Source organism: Quercus robur, chromosome 5, assembly GCF_932294415.1.
Source record: "Quercus robur chromosome 5, dhQueRobu3.1, whole genome shotgun sequence".
Classification (NCBI taxonomy): Eukaryota; Viridiplantae; Streptophyta; class Magnoliopsida; order Fagales; family Fagaceae; genus Quercus; species Quercus robur.
The window spans coordinates 70,147,976-70,163,511 of NC_065538.1; positions in this window are offsets into that span (position 1 = coordinate 70,147,976).

Below are 15,536 nucleotides of genomic sequence, written 5' to 3' on the forward strand. Positions count from 1 at the left end.
TTAATCATTGACCTCATTTCCACAAAGGAGTATATATAATAAATAATAAATAAAAGTTAATTATATTTTTATCAGAAATATTTTTTTCCTCATAAAAATTATTAAAGTAACTGCTCCGTTTATTTTTAGTCAAACTTGATGTGAATATAGTTTTTTTTTTTTTTTTTTTCTAGTATTTATTAATATCATTAAACAAGAATTATTTCTTAACTTTTTTTTTTATCTAACTTGGTATAAGATAGAATTATTATTATTATTTTTATAAAAATAACTTTAATTCACATGAAACTAATAAGGAAAACAATATTATCTCATACGAAGCTAAATCGTAGAAGTTAAAAGATAATTTTACAACTCATTTTAAGGTTTTAATCAAACATATAAAAATAAAATAGTTTTCTATAAAATATTTTTTGAAAAGTAATTCATTTTATTTAAAACAATCACAGCTGGCCTACCCTTATCAAAAGTCTTAAAAATATGTAACAGAAGGTGATTTTATTTTATAACATTTTTTTTTCTTTTTTACAAGATAAAATTTCTATTCTAGCCTAATCTAAGTATATATGTGTGTGAAGCTCCCTCCAAGAGACTTGAATCTCGGCTCTTACCCCCCACACCCCACAAGCACTTATACTTGTAGAGTGATCACCGCACCAAGGGTGCGCGGTGATTTTTTTTTTTTAGTATTTTATAACCTCAAACTCACTAAAATTGTATTAATGTAAATGAATTTTCACGTGTATTTTTTTTCTTTGTAGACTATTTTCTTTTGGGTTAAATTTTAAAGACTAATTTTTTTGAAGACTAAATTTCATATATTTATGTCAAGTATTTTTAATTATATTAATCTTAACAATTTACATCTCCTAATTCCTTTTAATGACATGCTATATTTATAATTTGTTTTAATGACATGGTATGTATATGTGTGTGTGGAGTGGAAAAACATGTTGATTACATGCATAAGACAATTAAAGTTTAAATGAACACATAAAAATCTAGTAAAATTAGTGGAACACTATGCATGAAAGAGAATTTTTGTACGGTGATTGTTGTTGATTTAGGCAATCTAATAGCTTCTTAAAGTGATCATAGATGGTATCCTTTCACATCTTAGTTATTACATAAGATGATGATTGTATCATCCAACCATAACATTGTAAGATGTTATTGTTTTGGTATGCTGTCAAATTCTAATAAACATATAAGAGATCTGGATTCATGTATAATATGCGCATAAACATAATTTGAGGGTTGTTTTTTCTTTTCTTTGCTTTGTTTCTTATAGTTTTATAAATAACAATGTAACATGGCACAAAATTTTTTACAACATTATGTATCTATTATTAACATCACCATTTTACTTATTTGTAGACTTTTTATTTTATAAATTATGCAGAAAAAAAGTTATTTTATTTATTGGAAAAATACTTTATACAAAAGACTGAAAGAACATTAAATGGCTTTAAAAGATGTTATAAATGATTAATAACTATTCTGCAACGACTGTAAATTACAGAAATATCAAATATTGACCGTTTCATACTAAAAAATTACGAGTCCACGATGGACATGGTTTGGAAAATTCAGAAATCATTTGATTTTAATGGTAATTAATCAATCAAGTTCTCATCAAAAAAAAAATAAAAATCAATCAAGTTGTCATGTCACGACTTACGAGACTCACCGTGAATAGTCTTGTCATGCGATGCAACAAGTAAGACAGGAGTAAAAATTTTAAAAATATTTTTTCATCTAATTTGTTTGAAATACACAACAAAAATATCACAACAATTTAAAAATATTCTTAAATCCGCAATCTCCAATTTAAATTAAAATTCTATATTAATTTGAGAATATCGAAAGACATTCCTAGCATTACTCAATTTCTTCACAAATATGCTACTGCAATCTCCAATTAAATTATTTTCTATATTAATTTAAAATAATAGAGCAAATCAAATACAAATTTTTTTACCGGTAATTAAAGTAGTTCATAATCTCGCTAAACATGTCAAATATGTTAGAGGTTTATTAGTATGGGTGGAAAATGTTCCACTATCTGATTTTTTTATTTATTTATTTATTAGAAATACTGTAACTTTTATTTATAAAGAGGATAGGTACATAGCATCATGAAACACAAAAGATTCAATAAACTGTGGACATTCCTCTATCCAAGTTACAAAGTTATGAATACACTGTTTGATTTTTTTAATACAAGAAGTAGTCCCCATTCTCAAAAAAATACAAATAAATAAATAAATAATAACATGGTTTGTTGGTTACTAATGCAAATTGCTAAAACATAATTTTTTTAATCTACACCCGTTAACTATTCTGAATGTACTTGGGGTATATTCACATTTTTTTTTTCTTTTGAAAACAATAAATCATGCTTTCATTGAATAGGTAATGTAATCAGTGGCGGAGCCACGCACAAAGGTGGGGGCCAAGGCCCCCCAAAATTTAAAAAAATTAATTTATAGTATGTATATTATTTACATTTAAAAAAATGTAGCATGTAAAAATTGAAGTTGACCCCCCCAAATTTTAAGTTATTTCAATGGTGCTATTAAGAGAAAGAGAAATTATATTAAAATCATATAATTTAAGAGGTTTAACAAATTAAACTATGTAGAAAATGATAAATTTTTGTACATGTCTAATAGAAGAAATACATGACTTTTATATACTCATTAAAATTTAGAAGATGATAAATTCTTTTAGTAAATTAATTTATATATACATGTGTGTGTAGAGGTTTGTCTTAACTAATAAATTAGCATCACAACTTGGCCCCTCCAAACCAAAATTTCTGGCTCCGCTCCTGAATGTAATATTATATTTGTCCCGGGATATAAACTCCAACCATGATTATGGCTCTTCTAACCAAATTTCCAAATCTACAAACACATGTAAATGGGATATTTCCAATTTGTTCCCATCCATATCTGTTATTCATAATTTTAAAACAAACACATCTTCCTTCAATAAATTATAACCTTCAAGTCTCACATACATTGCCATCTAATTGATTTTAACGTAAGCTAATAACAATATGACAAGTTAATGCCATCAAATGCAATAATGCGAAAGGGAAAAAAGAAAAAAGAAAAAAGAAAAAAGAAAAAAAATACCAATTGACAGTTTTTGTCATTATCATTATAAACAATATCTAGAGACTAAAAAAAGGTTTCATGAAAGCTTACCGTTTGTTTCGGTTTGAGTCACAAGCTTGGTATAATGGAAAAAAATATAACGTGGTAGCTCGACACAAAGTTAGGACACAACCTTTTTCCTTGCTGCTTTTCTTTTTGGCTGAATAAAAAAGATGATTTTCAGTATAGATTCGATCACTCACACCCACCCAACATGTACCATCGGAGTCTTGATTGTAATTAATAATTCAATCTAGTCAAAGTGGCTGTGCATTCTCATGATGGAGAATATCTGTGGTGGTGATTATATTTATATACTACATGAGATAACCAAGCATTAATTAGAGTCGGGAAATTTGGCTGCTTCACTTAAGCCTGTGTAATCACGTGCTAAGATGAGTTTGACACACTTTGTCTCGTTTAGGACTAACACAGAAAGTGTAGTCCACGACCTTGACACGTCTCTTCTTATACAACTCTCCTACGTGGCATGCCACCTCATTAATGGGCCCACCAATTCAAAAGCAAACCACACCCCACAACTTTCTCGTCTGGGTCTTCCTTCAACTTTCTCATTATGTCTCACTGTCTGTCTGTTTCATCTCGTGCTCTATAGATTAAAAAATGTGCCACCTGTCCATTAATTCCTAATTATATGCTGCTTTTTTTTAGTAACCTGAAAAAATGAGAGAGTAAAAACCATTAATTAGTTCATCCCAATCCAACTATTACTGCCGTGGAGAGAATGAGAGAGTTGATGGAAAAATTCAAGGAACACACAGATCACACAATTTTTGCCACACAAACTTTCACGTGACAAGTTATGAGTGATGGAGAAAAAATTGTGGTTCTATATAAGTTTGTTTGTGCATTATGTGATAAGTCGTAACAAAAATTATAATTTGTTGTGATTGTAGCATTGTTGGAGTGAATGAGACGGTGAAGATGTGGAAAAGGAACGAAACTCTTTTTGGTTAAGGTGATGTTGAATGTAGAAGCAAGAGAACATGATGGATTATGGGTTGTCAGATCTGTATTCAGGGAATGTGAGAAACCCTTGTTGCGTGGTGGGGTCCTTAAAGGTTTTGATTCCCCACGAATAATACCAAAACCAAGCCGCAATTCTGGATATATGGTTCATATCATTCTCCACATCTCTTCTTTCTTTTTTATTTTATTTTCTCTTGGTTGTTGTTGTTGATAATCTTCGATTTATTTAATTATTTAAAAGAGAAAAGGAATGAAAAATATAAATAAAAAGAAAATAGTTGTAAGCTATCTCTACTCTGTATGGCTAGAAATAGATAAATTTGCAGGCTATGGAGTTTGGACTCATTGATGGTGTGTTAGAAACGGAATTTGTTATCATATTGCAATTTTGTATCATGCATTTGATATGGTAGTAACTTTAAAAAAAAAAAAAATAGTAGTAGGTAGATGAGTGTTTGTTGCAGCTTAATGAATATGTTCTGATTTGCTGAGTAAAATTTTCTCATTCTAGTTAGAATGTTGTTGTTGAGGTTGTTATTTAAAGGGAATTGCAACACTGTGTACCGTACAATTGCACTAGTGGTCAATTGCTACAAAAGAACCTTGAAATCCGCTTAAATGGTTTATATAATGAAACTATGAAAGTAAAATAGGTATAAAAACATGACCAAAAAAAAAAAAATAATAATAATAATAACAGCAGCAACTGGTCAAAGAGAAGCAGCCTATAGCCCATACATATGTCATATGTGATATCACTGGTAGTCGAGGAAGTTGAAAATTTTTTGAAAATCCTATCAATGAAAAGTTTGTAAGCATATTTGGCGATATTTTGTATTGTCCTCATTTTTCTGAGAAAACAAACAAAAAGAGAAAAAAGATGACAATGATATCACATCCAATAATAGAAGAAACATATTTTCATTAGTTTTTCATTATTGCTCTCATAACCAACCCAGCTATTCTACTAAGCTAATCAGGCAATGATCTAAGGCTCTCAAGTGGAAAGAGGTCCCAACATTTTGGGAAAAAAAATGTTTACATTAAATTAGTTTTTATTTTAAATTATATCTTTTAAATGAATTTATATTAGTTAAAACAACTTTTTTTTTTTATAATCCAATTATAAAAAATGAACTATTTTTGGGGAATTATTAGTGGCAAAAATGTATTCCCAGATTTTCTTGAACCAAAATGACACGTGGTTTCTCAATGGGACTTGGGAAAAGTCCCACGTAGGACAAGGTGGGAACCCACATTAGCTTGAGAAAGCTGACGGAGCAGTCAACGCAGTCATTTGAATTGAACAGAACTTTAGTATATACGTACTGTCGCCGTTAAATTTGGGACACACGGCATCCACGTAGGACTAAAAGTTCGTGGGCAACTCATGTTCTCCGCATAAAAGACAAAGGTCATTGAGATCCCACGTGGCAAAGACATCTTACAATACTATAATACTTTTTTTTTTTTTTTTTTTTGAAGAATACAATACTATAATACCATTTCAGCATTGACTATGACCCCCACATTTTTTGATAACACACATTTACATCGTCACGCCAACTCCAAAAGTGCTGGCAACAATGACCTCACATTTTGAAGAAGATATATACCATACTATCATAAATAACACGTATCTTTCTTTACTAGGCGACACGTTGCAAAATGAAATAGAATAATACTAGTACTAGTACTAGTATTAATAGTTGGATCCGAGAGTACCTAATCATTTCAAAATTATTCTCCAAGTACTAGTATAGTAGCAGTAGGTAAGGATGAGAATTTATTGAGTAGTGACCACACTTTGACAATCATCATGAGTGACATACACGCAATGTACTAATTGGGCGATAATGCTTAGCTCCAAACAAATTTTCGGTATTTTGGGCTCTAGCTACTAATAAGAAGATAAGACTTGTTCTTAACATGTGCAATGTACATAATTCATTTAACCTAATTAATTGAATGATATGTATTGCACATGATAAAACATATGTCAATTTTTTTTAAGTATAATTAGAGCCCAAATTTCTAAATATGTTTGGTGGAAAAAAAGGTAAACCTTTGCATGCTCATTGCTCTTTGGGTTTTTTTGGACCATGGTGATCAATATTGTAATAGAAGCTATATATATTATTCACACAAAAATTCCCATTTTTATATAATATATATATAAGCAAAAATTGAGAGAAAGTTCAATTAAGAATACAAATTGGATTTTAATTGTACTCTAATTTTATGCCAAGTATCATTCTACATGTCTAATTATTTTATGTCAACTGTCTTTATATATTGAATATTCTTCAATTTCATACCAAGTGTCCACCACAAAAAATCTGACTTTTGTTGGCAGATTTTTTTATTGGGGGAATCTAATTATTCTTTAATTATATGTTAATTATATTTACATACTTATTCATATATCTAAATTAATATATATATATATATATATAAAGGCTCCAATTGAATTTATTACGCTTCTATGAAATACTATAAATACGTACTATCTATTACTCGTTATTAGGTAGTTATATAAGAGATTTAGGATTTGACTATTGCCTATACTAAAAACTAATTAATGTCTTATTTTGATGACAAAAAACAAATATTAAGAGAGGAGAAATTATCTCTTAAAAAAATAGTTATGTATAAATTACACTCCTGAATATTGCCAACAGCAAACATCCTGGTCTCCTCTGGCTCTGGAAACCCCTTGGTACAAGATCAAATTTGACGCTGCAACATTTGTTGAAGACAACAAAGCTAGCCTGGGGGTTGTCATCCGAAACAGTGAAGGTCTTGTAATGGCTTCACTAACATAGCAACTGCCTCTGCCATCAACTGTGATCGAGGTTGAGGTATTAGTAGTAAGAAGAGCGCTTGAGCTTGCACTGGAAATTGGTTTTGACAACATAATACTTGAAGGCGACTTGGAGATTCTGTTTAAAGCACTGAAGAATGGTGGCAGAAGCTTAACACAATATGGACATCTTACACGGGACATCCTATATCTTAGCTCACATTTTCAGCTTTTAATTTTTTTTCTTGTACGTTGGCATTGTAATAAGCTGGCTCATTCCTTAGTGAGGAGAGCAAAACTCCTCCCTTATAGGTCCGTCTGGATGGAAGACGTACCACCAGACTTTTTATCTGTATTTTAACCTGATTTCAACAGCCAACCTTAATAAAATGCATTGACCTACTTCTCAAAAAAAAGAAAAAAAGAAAAAAAGAATATTGCAGTGCTAATAAACTAGTTATTATAATGTTTATGCAGTGATGCACAAGCATAGTTTCTCCACAATTCTCATCACTCCCAGTCCCAGATCACTTGTCCACTTGCCTCTCCTCTCCTTGATTCCTCATCTATATTTCGCATCCGATTCAAACTATCATATTTCTGTGCTCGTACGAGATCTGGTTCTTCATTTGTGTGGCTGTGACTTCTTCTTAGTTTTTTATTAGTTTTTGTTAACTACCAATGTGATGATATCATATTGTCGTTTGGAATATTGGATTAGTACTAGCAATTTGTTGATTTTATACCTCATGTTTGACATTTTATTCTTTAATCAATTTTTTTTAACAAATAATATAAAATAGGTGAATTATTTTTTTGGATAAAAATAAAACAGGTTATTGGAATTTTATAACTATTGTAGACATCAAATGCATCTTAAACAAAGTACTTTTTTTGTACTATACTGCGTTTAAGGAGAATATTTGTACAAGCATGTTACCAAAATCTAATGATGATGCACATAATATTTCTCCATGAGGACCACCAATTACTTATTTTATTTTATATTCAATTTGGAAACTCAAATTTTGTATATTTTATGTTGATTAAATCTATATTATTTCTTTTTAAATATTAATCATTCGTTTTTTTTTCTTTTTCTTTTTTGGCACTAAAACTCTCGATTATTAGCATATTAATAAACAAACACACATTACTATCTTACCAATCATACTCTTGTTTTTTTTTTTTTTTTTTTTTTTTTAACAAAATAAAAAAGGATGCAAAAACAATATATAAAGGATTAAAAAGGGTAAAATGGTGATTTAACACTTCTATTTTCTCCCACTCTCGTTTTCTTTTTAGTTAATATTCACCTATATTTAGCAAATGAATGATGGTAGGCTTGAATAGAAAAATTAAATACTATCCACATGATGTTTCACAAAAAGTAAAAAACCACAGCTCTTTTTATTTTTTATTTTTTTTTAGTATTCTCTCCTTTTTTTTTACCAAACAATAACATTACCTGAATTTCTAATCAATCCAGAAAGAGATGAATTTGCTATCATTGAAAGCGAGAAGAAATTGAGTGAAAGAAAATGTACTTTTCCTTTGCTTATTTTTTCCATGCAGTGGGGTCTAGCTAAGTAGACTATTGGCAAGAACTGGAGATGGTGATTGGTGAACGCACGCTAAAGGAAAGGCGGGCTATAAACCGATGATTTTTTCATAGTGGAGGGTCCCTTGATTGAACTCGTAGGGTTGACCCTACTTTCTCACACAGGAGATCACACTTCAAACCTGCATGTGCTTCCAATCAGATTGTTATAGAACTTTCTCTCTCTGTGCATGTATGTGCAAATTAAGCTAGATGGTACAAATTAAAGTCCCCAATATTAGTCCCATCTTTGATCTTCTAGATTCACTAACACTTTATTTGGAGTATTATATCCATGTCATATTTGTGTCGTAACAGTGTCCAATTTACCGTATCATATTATAATTTTTCAAAAATTACTTCTATTGCCGATCATATATATAATTTGGTTGCCCATAATATGGGTCCCCTGCTCAGAAGTCTCCCAACCCAAACAAGATGAGATAGAACTAGACTATGGAGGAGAGAGATTTACATCAAACACTTTTGGACACATCGAGCCATGGGATGAGATGAGAAGGGCATGAGTTTTGTGTTGTTTCCATGTAGGAATATTTATGGGTCAATTGGAAATGGGAGTATGGGACTCACAAGGGCTCAAAAAGCCAAAAGAGAAATAAGATTATGGGAAACATATCATTATCTCAAAGAAGAACGACAAAAAGAAAGTCAGAGACCCCCATTTTTATTCTTATTTTTAACTCGAAAGTCGAATCACTTTAGTTCCTTTTTTTTTTTTTCCTGTCGTTTTGATATTGGATTGGAATATAAGGCCACAATGATTTTGATGAGTTTTTATCAATATTTTGCTATTAAATGACAATTTTTTTTGTAAGATAACAACTATTTTCAAAACAAGGAAGAGAGAAAATGGGCTGTAATTTTTCTTCTTCTTCTCTATTCTATCCATTCTAAACTTTTTTAATTACATGAATATCTATTTCAAATATAAATATAAATTACACTTGTCCATCATGTGCATCCAGCAAGTAAATGACCATAAAGAACTTAAAAGGAGATGCCATTCAGGTTGTCAAATCCATATCATATTTATTGAATGAAACAAAATTTTATCATCACCTAACAATCATTTAATAAATAAAATTTACTATAATATATCATGATATTGGATGAATAAAACCTATTATCGTTTCTTTAAAAAAAAATCATTTAATAAAAATTATGTTTTTTTGGGAGGGTTAATTTAACTATCACACGATGGACCGAAGGATTATAAAAGAGCGAGTATTAATTATGGACCAAGGGGTAATTAATAATTATATGGGCAAATGATAATCTAGTATAAAAGAGCAAGTGGGTATTAGTTATGTTTCAAGGGGTAATTAATTATTATATTGGCAAATGAGAATCTAATATGTCATGTGACAAGCTAAGCATGGATCTTGACTGCAAAAAAAATTCTCTTTATCTTTATCTTCTTTTTTATTTTTTGGGGGGGTGAAAATTAACTTTTCTTTTGGATGGGGCACGATGGACTAAACGATTATAAAAGCACGCGAGTATTAATTTACAATTCTGTATGGATCAAGGAGTTTTTTTTTTTTTTTTTTTTTTGAGAGAGAGAGAGAGGTTGAAACTCTCTTAAAAAAAAAAATAAATCAAGGAGTAATTATATTTCATAAAAAAGAGAGTAATTATATTAGCAAATGAAGATCTAGTACGTGATGTCACAAGCTGTTACCATGGAATTGATGCATATGCATTTTTTTTTTAAAGATATATATATATATATATATATAAATCAATATGTTGCTTATTTTACAATTTAAACTCCACCCCGTTGAATCCAAGCACTTTGTACATAAGGTAGAGTCATCGCTCATTTGAACTATAAAGCTTTTGATGTGTATGCTTATGCCTTTCCAAACCCAATGTATGCTCATGTTTTTCCAAACCCAAAAAATAGACGGAATTCTAGGATTCCATGTTGGGGCAAAATACTTTTATACATACTACTTCTGGTTGATTTATATCATAACCTATTCTCGTAAGATGATACACACTAGCTAACAGTCCACCCGGTGCTACATCATAGGCACATTGAGAATGTAAATAATTGTAACCATATACATATAAAATGATAGCAATGGGATACCAATCCACATGCTTTATTTGTAAAGTCTTTAATCCTTAGTAGTCGAAGTCCAAAGATCTATGAACTAATTCATGTTTGGCTAGCCAAAGCGGACAAACGGCCTTGCATCTTTTTTATCTCTCCCACATTTTGATGTACAAGATGGAAACTGCTATATGAATGTAATGGGCCGCCAAAGGCTTTGTAGTTGAATTGACACCTCTCCATATACAAAATACTTAGGGGACTGAGGGGAAATGATTCGAGCTGTGAGTTAGCAGCATATTCTAAATTTGTAATTATCTATAAAAAAAAAAAAAAAAATGTCATGGGCCGACTATGACACAAGGCACGTGAATAAATTAAGGGTATTTTGATTTCTTGGTAAAAGGGTCAAACAGTAATCTATATATAAAATAATAGGTGAAGCAGAGAGAGTGTGAAATTGAATTCCAAATTAGAACTCTAATTTTGTGCCATGTGTCTAGAATCTAAAATTAAAGTTGAATTTTGCATCATGTGGCTAAATGTATGTAGGCTCATTCTCATTAAAACCACTTCTATGTATCGGGTCAAGTGATTTACTGTGCTAATTAAGTTTTTTCTTGATTTTGTAGTCAAACGCGAAAACCAAAGAGATTAATATCGGTGATAAGAACTTGGTTTGAGTACATTGCATAATTTCCAAAAAGATAGCAAAGCCAGAGTTTGCATCTTTGTTATAAATTGCTTACAAAGTTTGCATCTTTACATTTGCACTGAGTTTCGGATTAAAGTGCTTTCTTCTTGGTTCTGACATTGAGTTTTGTTTACATTTGATTAGATGCACATTATGCCTAAAATTCACTATCCTTATATTTGGCTTTTTGTTCAGGTTTGGCACCTATAAAATGAAGAAAGCACTGCTGTGGACCGATGGATGATACTTTTTGCAGACTGCAAAGGAACTTAGTGATCAATGGAATCTCACGCGAATTGGAGAGGACCCGGCTGTAGATGTCTGGATGGCAGATGTGAGTCACTATGTTTTTAAAATGTTCAGTGAAGGTAAAGATTATGAACAATGTAAATTTTCCGGAGAGAGATTTATTATTCTATATTTACGCAAGTTTGGTCGCCTTCTTGGAGTGGATCACTCCACCCTGTCTTTCTACTGGAATTTTTTATTCAGATTGTTACAATTTAATTTGAAATTTTATTTGAATTTTCCTATTGTTATTACTATCATATATTATCATTCCAATTGTTCAATTAGAATCTAAAATTGGAGTCCAATTTTACTATACACGTGTACAATCTAATTATTTTTAATTTTGCTGTCATGTGCATAAGCCAATGAGATGAAATTAATAACACATTAAACACTCATGCTTTGGGAATCGGTAGTACCAATCTAAATCCATTGGACCTGCTTCGTGATAATACAACTATGAAGGATGAATAAAAACACGCACAAATCCCTCTCTCTATAAAAAGAGATTGGAGAGAATTTCTTTTATTTACCATGGAACTTCAGAGGTTTTTTCTTCACACAAATGTCCATCATGTTACAAAATGACCCATCGTAAAACTACAAAATGAGTACAAATCTGAGGATTTTTTTTTTTTAATTTTAAATTTTTTAAGCTGTGAAAATTTCAATCACCAATAGAGATTGAAGATTCAAAAGCGTGAATGGATCTTTTGGATAAACATTGTCACCAAGGTTCATCTTTCTGTGTAAAATATATATACTGCTAAGTTTTGTTAATGAAATTTTCTGGTTAATAATATGAATTTAGACTTAATTGAGCTTTTTAAACATGAATAAACTCATGATTAATAAAATATCCATTCCCGTGCGGTAGCACGGGGCTACATACTAGTTATATATGATGGGAAATTATACTTGAGGGTCCCTCTCATATTAGTGCTTAACGAATCTAAAGGCCAGATACATACTTATGTAAACATTAAATAATGACTTTTGTCACCCATGAGAGGCTTAGAAAAAAAAAAATCAAAACACATAATTTCCCCTAAATCACTTTGTGGGAAAATTCTTCCAATTAATGATATTATTGATTTAGAAGAAAATTTTGTTTGCAAAAATAATTATGCTCTCTTTAATCAACTTGTTCACAAAGGAGTATCATGCTATCATTTTCTTGCCATGGCCCATCAATTATCTCTTTCTCCACAACTTATTTGAGATTCTAAGAGAGAGATAATTAACAAGTATGGGTTTAGAGTGTTCGTGTACCTGAAATGAGAATAAAAGAGATAGAAGAGGACAAATTTTTGTCCATGGGGGGAACTCATAATTCAATAAAAAAAACTTTGATGGTTCACATTTCACACTTCACACACAAGCTGGCACAAGCCAAAGAGTAGTAGGACAAGGAATTATAAAGTCCTGAAAGATGTAGGGCATCACATTTACTTATATCAAACAAAGGGAAAGTGGGCCTTATTGCCTCACGGGTCGCTCTCTATGCCATTTGCTTGGTGAGGAGTAACATTACATAGATTACATAATTTGAAGCCCTTTATATTATATGTTCATTTTCCTTTAGTTTAGCTTCAATTATTAACAACTTGCCAGAAAACATACGCAACACACTTGTGATAAAAAATGAGGAGTTTTGGGGTGTGGTGGTTGGGCTGCTGACAGTAGGGGGTGGTGGTGTGGAGGTTGGGTTAAGTTTTGGATGAGGTGTAAAATGTTATGATTGCGAATAAAAGAGTATAACATTTTACGCCCAACATGTCTTTATTTTATGGCTAACTGGGTTAAACGGAAATTATTTGCAAATTGACTAACAATTTCAGTCATCCTAAACAAACGCAACCTAAGACATAAGTAATGGAAAACATTTCGACAATAGGCAACACCTAAGAGTACATCTTTTGAAGTGGATTTTAGGATATATCCTGATAAATTTCATCCTCTTACCTTTTCATTCTCAATATAATAAACAAAAATGAGAGGGGTTTTTTTGAATGGTAAAGTTCACTTCTATTTATATTAAATAAAAGATGAAATATCTGTCAAGAGTCTCGTAGTTTGTCAGCATGCCCTAGTCTCTTTTATTATGAGAATCAAAATTTAAATTTCCATTCTTTATTGTATAAAGACTATAATCAATTATCCAAAAATTTTTAGAGGAAATAGAAGAATAAATATCCATCCCAAGCAAGTTTCACATGGATACTTTTATCATACAAGCATAGACTATAACATACTTTTTGCTTGCATTTTCTATCAAAGAAAATGATTACTCCTTCATCTATCCTACCATAGATGAAACTTTTGAAAAAAATAACAATCTTCTTGAAATGACTAAGATGGATGTAAGTAGGGGTGTGCAGTAAATCTACCAATTTGTCAAAATTAACCTAACCCAACCCAACCCACCGGGTTGAGTTGGTTTTTAAGGGTTAGTGGGTTGAGTTGGGTTATGAATTTTTATTTTATTTTATTTATTTATTATTATTATTATTTTTTTTTACAATGGGTTGGGTTGGGTTCGGGTCATGAGATTTAAAAATCCGCCTAACCTAACTCGACCCACCTATATTTAATAAATTTTTAAAATTTAGAAAATATATTAAAAATATATATTATATAATTTTGTTATTTACTTTTTTTCCCCTCTTCCTAAATAAAACCTAAATCCTAAGTTCTTCTCATATAATTTGTGTTTGTTTGGTGTTATGCTCAGGATTATTTGATTATAAATTTGCTCTTATTTGTGGTGGTGGTGTTCTAATGTTCAATTTAATAATAATAATAATAGTAATTAAAAAAAATCCAACCCATGGGTCCAACCCGACCTAACTCGATCCATGTAGGTTGGGTTGGACCCCTATGATGGGTTGGGTTGGGTTATGTTGGATATTTTTTAGCCTACCACAGTAGGTTGGATTGAAAAAGCTCTTCAACCTGACCCAATCTGATTTATGCACACCCCTAAATGTAAGTATAAGATAGCTCGAATCATACATAGCTCGTCTAAAAATATTTTTATTAGACTTTTTTTTTTTTTTTGGTTACATTAAAAATGTATGTCATTTTGCAAACTTCATTTAACAATACAAAATCAGTAAGCAGTAAGTTGGCCTAGTCTATTGTAAGATAGACGAAGTGCTATATTTTTATTGGCCTTTGATGAAGGAAATCATTTCTGATTCACGAATGGTTTAAAGTTTAATTAAACTAATAAAATGCTTTTTGCAAAGATGTTTGGAATTGCAAATAAAATCTTTCTCTTCTGCTAGGTAGGTATGACCTGCCATTTGAGCAAAAAAATCGGGTAAAAGAGGTTTCCCATGGCAATTAGAATTTTATGTAGGAAAAGAACCACGAGGGCTCTTTATCAGGTAACAAGGTTAAGCCCAAATCGACGGTCTAAAACAAACCACCTGTCCATGCTTAATAGCTCATTGAAGATTAAAGTTATGTTTAGGCCTATGTAATACACCCCCTTCCAATAATTTTTGCTATTATTTTTTGGTGGTGGAGGGGGTGAGAAAAATTATAGCGTTTTTGATAGTTTAGGTAGGCCCATATCAAAAAAATCAAAGCCATTTCCAAATTGAAGCACATTTTTATTTTTGGTCGGTAGGTATGGGAATCTATCTTGGACCAAAGATGGGATTTGGCTCTTGTCTCTGTGATTTTAATGAGTAGTTCTCATTATATGAGGAAATGCTTATGCTTGGCCGCAATTAGAATATTGTAGTTTTCATTAAATGAAATAAGCATGGCAACATTAGAAGGTGGGGGTGTTGACCTTGTAAATGGAAAAAGAAGTGTCAATTCTGCCTCTTGAAAACATTTGAATAAGATTGAATCCACTATTAGAAACACCAAAAATCGGACATTACAGAAGTTAATTTGTA